At 39.4% G+C, this 10,947-nt stretch overlaps 1 non-coding gene across 1 annotated transcript; it reads left to right on the forward strand.

Moving 5' to 3' along the window:
- Positions 1–6,324: 6,324 nt before the first annotated feature.
- Positions 6,325–6,431, forward strand: LOC112753552 (small nucleolar RNA R71). Its single transcript, XR_003177935.1, has one exon. It is a non-coding gene; the product is annotated as a small nucleolar RNA R71 (small nucleolar RNA).
- Positions 6,432–10,947: the final 4,516 nt, after the last annotated feature.

Below are 10,947 nucleotides of genomic sequence, written 5' to 3' on the forward strand. Positions count from 1 at the left end.
AGAATTGAGTGATCAAACCCCTCACCGGATGTATATCCACTCAATTCGCTCAGTGTTTAGGGTTTAACCACTCAATTTTCCTTTTATCATGCTTTTCAAAGATTTGCAAGTCATCTAACAATCAACTAGTATTTAATGCATGAATAACAAGTATCATGAGGTCTTTAGAGGGATGTAATGGGGGTAGGGTTAGGTAGGATGAAATATAGTTAAGTAGACTTAAAGAATTAGCTCTTTGATTAGCTTGAGTATCCACCTAATCCCACATCACCTATGTACACATGATAATGCAACCTTTCTACCCATTTTCTTTTTTTTTTTCTATTTCACTTTACTCATGTATTTTCTTTTCAAACATGGCATATGCATCCTTTATTTACTCTTTTCATTCATACTTTGTTATGCGCAAGTTTTTTTTTTAAATTGAACTATGAATGCATATGTTTTAATTAGTAAAATGCATGAGCATTACCTAATTGCCCCAAAAGTTTTTTTTTTCACAAAGAGTTCATGTCTTTATCACCAATGCTTCCCAAAATTCTCCTACACTTAGAATTTACACACTAATCCACCCAAGCTAATCATAGAGTATTTCAGGGATATCAATGATTTTCCGCTTAAGGGGAGTAATATGCTATCATCAGAACAAAAGGGGATTCATAGGCTCAAAGGGGTTCACAAAGGTGAATGCAAGGGTTGGTCATATAGGTTAGTGAGTTTATCATCAAAGATGGCCTCAATCATGCTAAATGCATCCAAACACAAATACAGGACATAAAGAATCATGCAAATCAATGATCACAATAAAAAAGGAGTATGATCACATTCAAGAACAACATTATGGCTGAAAAGTGCAACCATCTATCAAAGCTCAAATCTCACAAGGTATGTTGTTCTAGCTCGTTTCCATGTTCTACAAATAAAATACTCCAAGCAAGTTGGTAAACAAAATTTTTCTTCAATTCAATCAATGGTATGCCCCTAAAAAGAAGGTTTCATGGAAATTCCTTGGTGTTTCACCAGCTTATTTGTTCTACCATGCAACATGCAAATATTAACTACTAAATATCCATAAGCGATAAAGAAATATTTACAGCAAACCAAACAAGATGCAATAGAAATAAAGCTACTCAAAATAAAGAAAAAGTACTACAAGAAACATTGCAAAATGTCTTTAAGAGATAAATTTTTACCCCCTTTGAAGTCATCGATCCTCCTCCACACTTAGTTTGTGCACGGTCCTCCATGCATGCTCACAATCCGGGAGGATGAAGAGGGGTCACCTTCAACTGGTGGACTCAGGAGTGGGATGGTCAACTGCCTCATGCTCCTCCCTAGCTAGCTCGGATAGATCTCTAGGAATCGGGCCGGGGTCTCTTTCTTCTAGTTTTGCCGCTATCCACTCAAAACGTTTGTGCTCTAAATACTCCATATGGTGGATATCGTCCAAGATGTCTTGGAATAAATCCGGAAGAGGTCGGAGAAAGGGTAAAGCAGTTGATGAAGTTGGTAGATTTGATGGTAGTGCTATGGGTGTCTTTCTCTTGGAGGGTGTAAGGTTTGTTGATCTTTCTAAATCTCCCCTCGGAATAAACTCGTTGCCTCTAGGAATTCGGAACATAATGTCCATTGGTCGCCTCTCTACCCCGCTGTGTTTGCTAAGTGCATCACCATCGATGGAAATGGAATGTTGATATTCTTTTTCTCAACCAATTTCCAAATTGATTTGCGCAATAAAGGCAAGATGGCTATATGCTTCCCTTGCATAATAGCCCAAAGTAGCAAAGCAGTTCTAAATCTCACATGGGTAGTGTGGATGCTCGGGATGATGTAGTCTGCCACAATTTGATGCCATATACGAGCTTCAGCATTCAAATCAGAGTATGCAATACTAGTGGGAACGGAATTCCTCCCTTTGCTATACTCCTAAGATGCACTAGGACGGCCTATTCTCTCAAGAATGGGAATCAGAGATACTCTTCCTTTGAAGACATTCACTTTGATCTTGGAGTATTCATCTTTGTCAAGTGGAATGTGGGGGATGTTCAGAATAGCTTCTAGAGCTTGATTGGATGTATCTAACATCTTTTCCCAGAGGAAGACTGACTTTGCTTCCCAAGCTTAGTAGTTCGCATAAAATTCCTGCACCATAGTCTCATTGACTTCAATGGGTTCTTGCTCGAGAAACTCCCAATGAAGCGAGGTGATCCTTTGGTGAATAGTCGCCTTGTATTGGCTTGGAACCTTCAACGGCCGCTCCCAATGGATTGCACACTTCTCAATAGCCTCGTATTGAGAGTCGGCTCTCTGGTTAACCAAGGTATCCGGTCTATGACCTTGGCGATTACCCCAAATATCAGGAGAGTGGGCGGTAGTTTGCTCAACCAGTGCAGTAACCATGCCTTACCCTTCTTCCTCATCCTGAAAATACAAAGAAAAGAACTTCGAGATCATAGGGCAACAATTAAGTAAAATCAATGAGAAAGCACTAACAATGTTAAAAGAGCTTATGGAAGTAGTGTGATTCACAAAAAACACGGTGTGTATTTTCCGTTGTTACGCGTGATTGGAACAAACACACCGGCCGGATATCACGGCAATCACACCCTTACGGCAATTCACAGGTTAAAGCTTCACGACTTATTGCTCAAGTTACAAATATAAAACAGAGAAATGCAAACAACTTCCAGCAAGCACCAAAAGGGGATTGTCCATTGTTCATCCTCAAAAAGCGGTAATAACACATACAATGTCCTTAATTGGAAGCCCCAAAAGATGTTTGATCAAGACATCATCAAAAGTTGAACATTCGAAGGGTGGTTACTCAATATAAATTCCAAGATGAACAATGAAACTCAAATTACCCAACACAATGCATTCACAACCAAAATTTCACATTGACAAACAAGGAAATGCATTGGTGATTTCAATTTTCTACCATCAAAAGTCATAATAGAAGTTGCACCATTCATACAATATGCCTAACAAGAGATAAATTGAACACATATGATGGCCAAGTCTTATGAATCAAACAAAATGTTCATTGAGGCATTTTATCGAACATGTGGTATGCAATGTGCAAGTTCATCACAATTAAGCTCAAATTTGATCATAACCAACCCAACAATGAAGCAACAACACCTTGCAACACAAAGAAACAATAAGAAAAACAACTAACGAGATCTAAGTAACATAAAAGGAATGAAATCAATTGCAAAAATATTAACATAAATAAAAAGAAAAAGCAAGAACCTAAGATATAAAGGTTGAAAAGAACAAGAATTAGGGAGGAACAATGGCACTTCTTATAGCCACTGCGAAATCATGGCGTTTGGATTCGCCAGAAAAAGAAGCACCGGAAGAGAGAATTCACCGGTGGCAGATGAAGAAAAGATAAGGGAAAGAAAGAAAGAAAAGAGAAGAGGAGTAAGAGAAAGAGAGAGAAGGGTCGCCGGCGGTGGGCTGACAGCGGCGGTAGCCGGCAACAGAGAGCGACGGAGCTGGGCAGAGAAGAGAGAGAGAGCAGCTATGAAGAGAAGAAGAAAAAGAGAAGCTGCTTCTCAACAGGGCAGGTTGCCCTGTTAACGCCCAGAACGCGTTGCATGCGGGCGCACAGGGGCCTATGCAGACGCACAAAGACGAAAACTTGGAAGGGGTGCGAACGCATACAACATGCGAACGCTGCAACCAGAGAGGTTGCATAAAGACGTGCGGACGCACAAAGACGTGCGACCGCACAAACATGTTTTTTTTTTACTTGAGGACAGAATCATGTGTGCGTGCGCACACAGGTCCGTGCGCACGCACAGGGGCCGAAAATGGGGGAGGTTGAGCACACGCACAAGCCGTTCCGTCGCTCCACTAGAGGGGTCTACAATTGGTGTGCGGACACACACGTCTGTACGGCTGCACAGATGAAGTATGAGAGGGGTTGTGTGCGTATGCACGCAGCTGTGCGCACGCACAGATCAGAGAAAACAGGGCAGCGTGCACGCACAAGCTGTGCTGGTGCTGCGACCAGAGGAAATATTAAGTCGTATGCGGACGTACAGGTTCGTGCGGCCGCATAGGAGATGAAAAACACAGTTTTGTGCGCACGCACAACTTGGTGCGTACGCACAGATGCCCTGGTTCAGAAAATTCTTTTCTCTTCAAAACTAAGGTTCCTACCCTTAGCATATCAACATACCATCCCCAAATCATTCAAACAAGCACAATTTCATGGTCCACGAGTAATTTAACTCATTCAACTCAAAATTATCAAACTAAACCTAAGCTGCTCATTATATCATAAGAAAGCAAATAATTCAAAAGGCTATAAACAAGAGATAAAATTAGAACAATGTTACCATGGTGGGGTGTCTCCCACCGAGTACTTTGGTTTATAGTCCTAAGTTGGACTTCCATGTCTTCATTTGTCACTTGGAAACTTCACCAAGGAGGAAAATCTCCAACTCCTTAGCATTCTTGGGTTGAGAGTGATCCTTTGAATTTGACTTCTTGGCAACATCCTCTTTTTCTTACTCTTTGCCATCCTCAATCACTTGATCTTCAATGATGTCGCACCCAAAAATAGAATAAGCTTCAAGAACGGGCTTGTGGGACTCCTCCAAAGTGAACTTGACTAACTTGCCATCCAACTCGAAAGAATAGACTCCCGAATGTGCATCTAGCTTGAAACGGGCTATCTTTAGGAATGGTCTTCCAAGGAGTATGGACGATGGCTTGTTGGAATCAATGGGAGGGGTCTCCAAAATGTGAAAATCAACTGGAAAGAGCAATCCTTGAATATCAACTAACACATTCTCTGCAATCCCCACAACTAACACAATACTTTTATCGGCTAGCACAAACCTCGCCCCGGACCTCTTTAGGGGTGACAAATTCAATCTTTCATAAATAGAGAGTGGCATAATGCTTACGCACGCCCCCAGATCACACATACAGTCCATGAATTTTATCCCACCAATCAAGTAAGTGACCAAACATGGGTCGGGATCATTGCATTTTTCAGGAAGTAAAGAAGAGATAGAATCATCTACCGGCTTTGTGTTGAGGTTGCCAAGTTTGTCTTTGTGAGTGCAAACATCTTTAAGGAACTTGGCATATTTAGGCACTTGTTGAATGGCTTGGAAGAGGGGGACAGTGACTTCAACCTTCTTAAAAACTTTCACCATATTGGGGACAAGTTCTTCTTGTTTCTTGGCCTTCTTGGCTAAAGTTGGGAATGGAATGGGCAAAGGCTCTTCAAGCAAGGTCTTTCTCTTTGGCTCCTTAACCTTGGGTGGTTCTTTCTCGCTTTTGTCAACACTTTCATCTTCATACCTCATCCCCTCCACTTCATCTCCTACCTCTTCATTGTTTGTTTCTTCGCTCAACTTTGTAGGCATAGCAACATTCTTATCCAGTTTAGTGCCGCTCCTAAGGGTAATGGCATTAATGCTACCCTTAGGTTTGGGTTGATGTTGAGAGGGTAAACTACTCGAGGTTGAAGCTTGTTGGGTGTTTTGTGTGGTTTGAGGAGGGAGAGTTAAGCGGGAAAGGGCTTCGGCTATTGTAGCCATATATGCCTCTTGTTTCTTATGGAACTCTTGCTGTTCTTTCATGAAGGTATGAATTGTGTCATTCATGTGAGGTTGATTGGAGGGAAGGGCTTGGTTAACTTGAAGAGGGCTAGGCCTACTATGTGGGTGTTGGTACTTCCCTTGAGGTTGAGATTGTGGGGGTTGTTGGTATTGTGGTTGACCTTGGGGATATTGATGGTAGTAGACTTGAGCGTTTTGATTGAGATGAGCTTGAAAAGCTTGGTTCCACCTTTGAGTTGAATTATCCCTCCACCCTTTGTTTTGATTGCCTCCGTGTTGGTAGGATCTTTGGTTGTAATTTGGTCTTTGTGTATAAGGGTTGGCTACCGCCAATGTAGTGTCCTCTTGGAGTTGAGGGCATTCATCGGTGTAATGAGTGTTACAAGCACAAACATCATATATCCTTGATGGTCCTTCGATCCTTAGAGCTTGAGATGGAGCATTTATCAAAGCTTGAGGAATTTGTTGCCCTTGGGTGATTTATCGCAACAAGATTGTCATTTCACCAAGGGTCTTGGTCAAAATAGCATCTCCAGAGGGAGAAACTTCACTCAAAGCTTTCGGTTGTGGACTCCTTGCCCTTGAGTGCTGAGTCAAGTCCGCCAAGTCTGAAATAACTTCCTATGCTTCTACAGCGGTCTTGTTTTTGGTCAATGATCATCCACTCGCAGCGTCTAGGAAGAGCTTGTCTTGGCGGTGCATTCCTTGACAGAAATAACTGATAAGAACCAACTCATCAATCCTGTGGTGAGGGCAAGCCTCCAGCAACTTCTTAAGTCTCTCCCAGTATTCATACAAAGTCTCCCCATCTCGTTGCACAATGCAAGAGATCTCTCTTCACAACTTGTCTGTTTTCTGAGGAGGGTAAAACTTTTCTAAAAATTCTTTACGCAACAAGTCCCAACTGGATCTAACTTCACCTGGTTGAGTATAAAACCACTCCTTCGCTTTTCCCTCCAAAGAGAAAGGGAAAGCGAAGACCAACACTGCGGCTTCATCTGCCCCATGTCTTCTCGCAGTTGCACATGCAACTTGGAAATTCTTTAAATGCTTCAGAGGATCCTCCCCAGACAGTCCATTGTATTTGGGGAGCAAGTTTATCGTGTCGAAATTGAGCTCAAAATTTGGATCTAAAGCCGGATACAAAATTTGAAGCGGTTACAAGTCAAGATCAGGAGCTCCGGCCTCCTTCAAGGTGATTCTTTGAGGTGGGTCCGCCATGACGGTGTCACCTAAGTCACTCAAAGAGAGTTCAGTACTCCCACAGATGAATATAAAGTCTCCTCGTTGATTGGAGAATGATAGTCACGGACGGCTGGTGATAGTGAATTGGAGGGCTCCTCAAGGGAGCCCGATTCACTATCCACAAAAGCTAGCCGGCGCTGAGCTTGCCTTATATGAGTTAAAGTTCTTTCGATTTCTGGATCAAAAGTGGCCAAACTCGGGTCTGGAAGCGACCGTGTCATTCAACTGAGGAGGCAATGAAAACCATGCAATTATGAAAAGCAAAACAAAAATATGCAAGTAAACAAGAACCACTCAACAATCAACGACTACTAAGACTAACTAAAGAGAAAAGTAATATTTACAATTAGTGCTAAGTAGCAAACCAAAAATCAAATATTTACACTATTCACATAATTACGACAACCAAAATTGTAGAACACATTGCACTTAAAGTGAACTCCCCGGCAACGGGCCAAAAATTTGACAATGGCCAATTCGCATATAGGTTAGGATCTCCGTTATCCAAAATGGAATTAGCGTTGTAAGTATAGTCCTAACCCAAAAAGCTGGCCGTTGATCAAATTTGGAAATTCATAAGATATGTCACAATTCACAACTAATTCAAAACCGAGAGTATTTGACTCCCGAGTCGTCTTTCAAGGAGCACTTTAGAACAATGAGTGTGCAAATCCGGTTGTAGTGATCAAGGGGTTGTCAATGAAGAAATAAACATATAAAGCAATAAAAGAACATGCAAAATTGTAATGATTGAACTAATGAAGAAATAAAAGAACCGACCATGTAATATAAACAAGTAAAGTATAAAAGAGATTAACATAGAAATGTATGAAAGATTGAAAGTATCAAAAACAATCTTGGCTTGGAGTGAGCTAAGGGTCCTTTCCTTGTTGAAACCACAACTATGACAATTATGATGGATTAATCTCACTTGATCAATCCTCACATCGGAAAGTAAGTTAAATAAGCATAAGTGTTCTCAACCCACAAATCCTAAATTGCTTGCTAATTACTTTAGCAACAAATTAGCGTTAGTGGGAACAAGAACAATTAACAATCCAAGAATTGAAACTAAATGTTGGACATTCCAACTCTAGAAACCCAATTTCTCACTTTGCCCAAGCCAAGAACCAAAAATTTAGCCTAAAATAATGTTTGACATTATGTCATACACTTGGTGGGAAAAACACCTTAAACATGGAGAAAATGATAAAAGGCTTGAAACTAAAAGCAACAATTGATCTCAATCAATAAGAATAACACAAGAAAGCATGAAACAAGCATCAAACATCAAATTCATCAACAAGAAATTGAAATTGCAAGAGAGAAGCAAAATTGAACTATAACTTGAATTAGAAGAAAGTGTAATGACAATGTAACTATAAAGAGTAATAACAAGAGAATACTTACAATGAAAGCTAGCAAAATCCAAGATCAAAAATGGAAATGGCACTTGAATGTAAAACCCTAATATAAACCCTAATAGAGATAATGAAAAACTTAGAGAAAAACTAACTAAAAGCTTCCTACTACTACTCCTAAACTATACTAATGATATGCTATGTTCTGTCCTTCATTTCCCCTCCAATATGAGCTAGAAGACTTCAGAAATGGGCCTCCAAAGCCCCCAAATCGCGAGTCACGTGCTATTTTAATGAAGTCATGTGCGGACACCTGTGCGGACGCACAGATGCGTGTGTCCGCACACCTTGCGAGAAATTCAGTCCTGTGCGTACGCACAAGTAGCCGTGCGCACGCACACTAGGTGATGCTTGAATGGACGCGCGACGCGCTCGAAGCAATCCACGCGCTCTAATTGGGCAGATGTGCGTACGCACAAGCAACCGTGCGCACGCACACGTCTCTGAACTCATCTCCTTTGATTCTTCATGCTTCCTCCACTTTGTATGCTCTTCTTCCATTTTCTCCAACCCATTCTTACCTTATACACTTGGAATCACTCACAAACAATATCAAGGTATCGAATAGAAGGCAAACGGAATAAAATCGATTAAATTAAGCACCAAAGAGCATATTTTCATAATCAAGGGCAATTTGGAAGGAAATTTCAAAAGCATTCTATTCAAGGGAATAAGTGCAAGTTTATATGATGAAAATCCATTCAATTCTAACCAAAAGTCATCATCAAATATAGATTCATCATTTATCATTGTGGCACTTGGAAGCGAAAACAGCAAGCAATTCTTCAAGGGAAACTTAAAAGTGGCACTTGGCTCCTTAGAAGTGGCACTTGACTCCCTAGACATGGGACATGAGACTCAAACAGAGGTCAATTAGGCTAAAGCCCAACCACATGTGGCACAGCCAAGGATGTAAGTCCCACACCCAATTGTGTCACCTCCCAGGGGCCCTAATTTGTTCACTAAGGTATCCAATTCTCCAAGACTTAAGTGATTTATTCAAGGCTCAACTCAAATCCATGAATCATAGTATTGATTGAGGATTACAAGGAGAAAAGATCTAAAGCTTGGCTGGAGGGAAACATTAATTAATTAGACTTGATTTTATTTAATTTGATTTAGTTTAAGTTTTGAATATTTGAATTTCTTTGAGGTTAGTATTTAAGGAGAGAGGTCACTGACGGCTTCTATTTTTCTTTGGCACTTTTTACACTTGTTAATTTTAGGTTTCCTCTGAAAGCTTGAGTAATTAATCTCCTTGGTTAAGATTATGAGCTCTATTTATTTTGATGGATTAATACTATTGTCTTCTACTTTTGATTAATGCACTAATTTCTATTCAAGAATTGAGTTTCATTCTTCATCCTAAGGATTAAAGTATATTGGAAAATAATCCCAATCTAAATTGAATTCCTTTGAATCTTGAAAAATTAAAAATATTTGAAATTAAGCTAGAAACCCTTTTCTCATAGTTCTTCAATTATTTGGATTTAATTTGATACGTGACATATAATCATATTTCTTTTGGGTTCTTAAGAATTGTGTGGCCTTTGAACCAGAATTTGGATTAACCTCATAACACAATTAATTGATCAAAGAATTGAAGGTTGATTAGGTTAGGAGAAATTGAATTGCCAAGGAATTGGAGTTCAAATACCTAGGGTTTACCATTAATTCAATCTTTGTAAGATCAAGGTAGATGACAATAATTGTTAATCCAAAAATCTAAATATCTCTGAAACCTTAACTCTTCTCTCATATAATTTCTCACACATTTACTATTTGCTTTACTTAATTCATTGTTTTATGCTTTTTGCTATTGTAACTCTAAATTCTGATTGTTTGACTAGAATAATCAATTAATTATTGTTTTCTTAATCTGTTAATCCTCATGGGAATGACAACCCACTCCCATGGTATTAATTGACACGATTGATGAGAGAACTTTTGCGTGGTCTAGAAAATTGCGGATAAATCCTCATTGCAAGTATAGTCTCTAAACCTTCAAAAGTCCTTTCATACAAATGTTTTGGGTGTCACAAGTAACAAAGCCCTTAAAAATTGTTAACCGAGTATTCAAACCTCGGGTCGTCTTCTCAAGGAACTGCAAGGAAGTATGTTCTTATTATTGGCTATAAAGGTTGTAATCGGGGTTTAGAAGGTGAGAAGCAAGTGATTTGAATGACAAGTAAAGTAGATGGCAATTGAAATAAATAAATACTGTAAAGCAACTTTTGGCAAGATAAAAGGAATTGGAAGTCCAACTTGGTTACCTCCCTTAACAATAATGAAAGTTGAATCTAAATTCCACTTAGTTAACCTTTACTAAAGTAAAGGAAAATCAAGGGACTAATTAGTTTGACCTTCGAATCCTATTTATTTCCTAAGAAAAAGTTGGGATTATTGAAGTTCAGTTCAATTAGCAAGATAACGATTATCAATTATGTTGAGTTTAATAATGTTGAGTTACTAATTTCTTAACCAAGACCAAAAGGGAAAAAGTAAAATTGTTGGAATAAAAATATCCTTAGATACAAAGCAATGGTAACACAAATTAAGGAGAAAGCAATCAATAACTGAAATACCTCAAATAATCATTAATTCAAATCATAACATGGGAAGGATTCATAAGTCAAGTTGGCAACATTTATAAGTACACATAAAAGCATTAAAGTAAATATTAAACCTGGATCGAG

Source organism: Arachis hypogaea, chromosome 15 (genome assembly GCF_003086295.3).
Source record: "Arachis hypogaea cultivar Tifrunner chromosome 15, arahy.Tifrunner.gnm2.J5K5, whole genome shotgun sequence".
Lineage (NCBI taxonomy): Eukaryota > Viridiplantae > Streptophyta > Magnoliopsida > Fabales > Fabaceae > Arachis > Arachis hypogaea.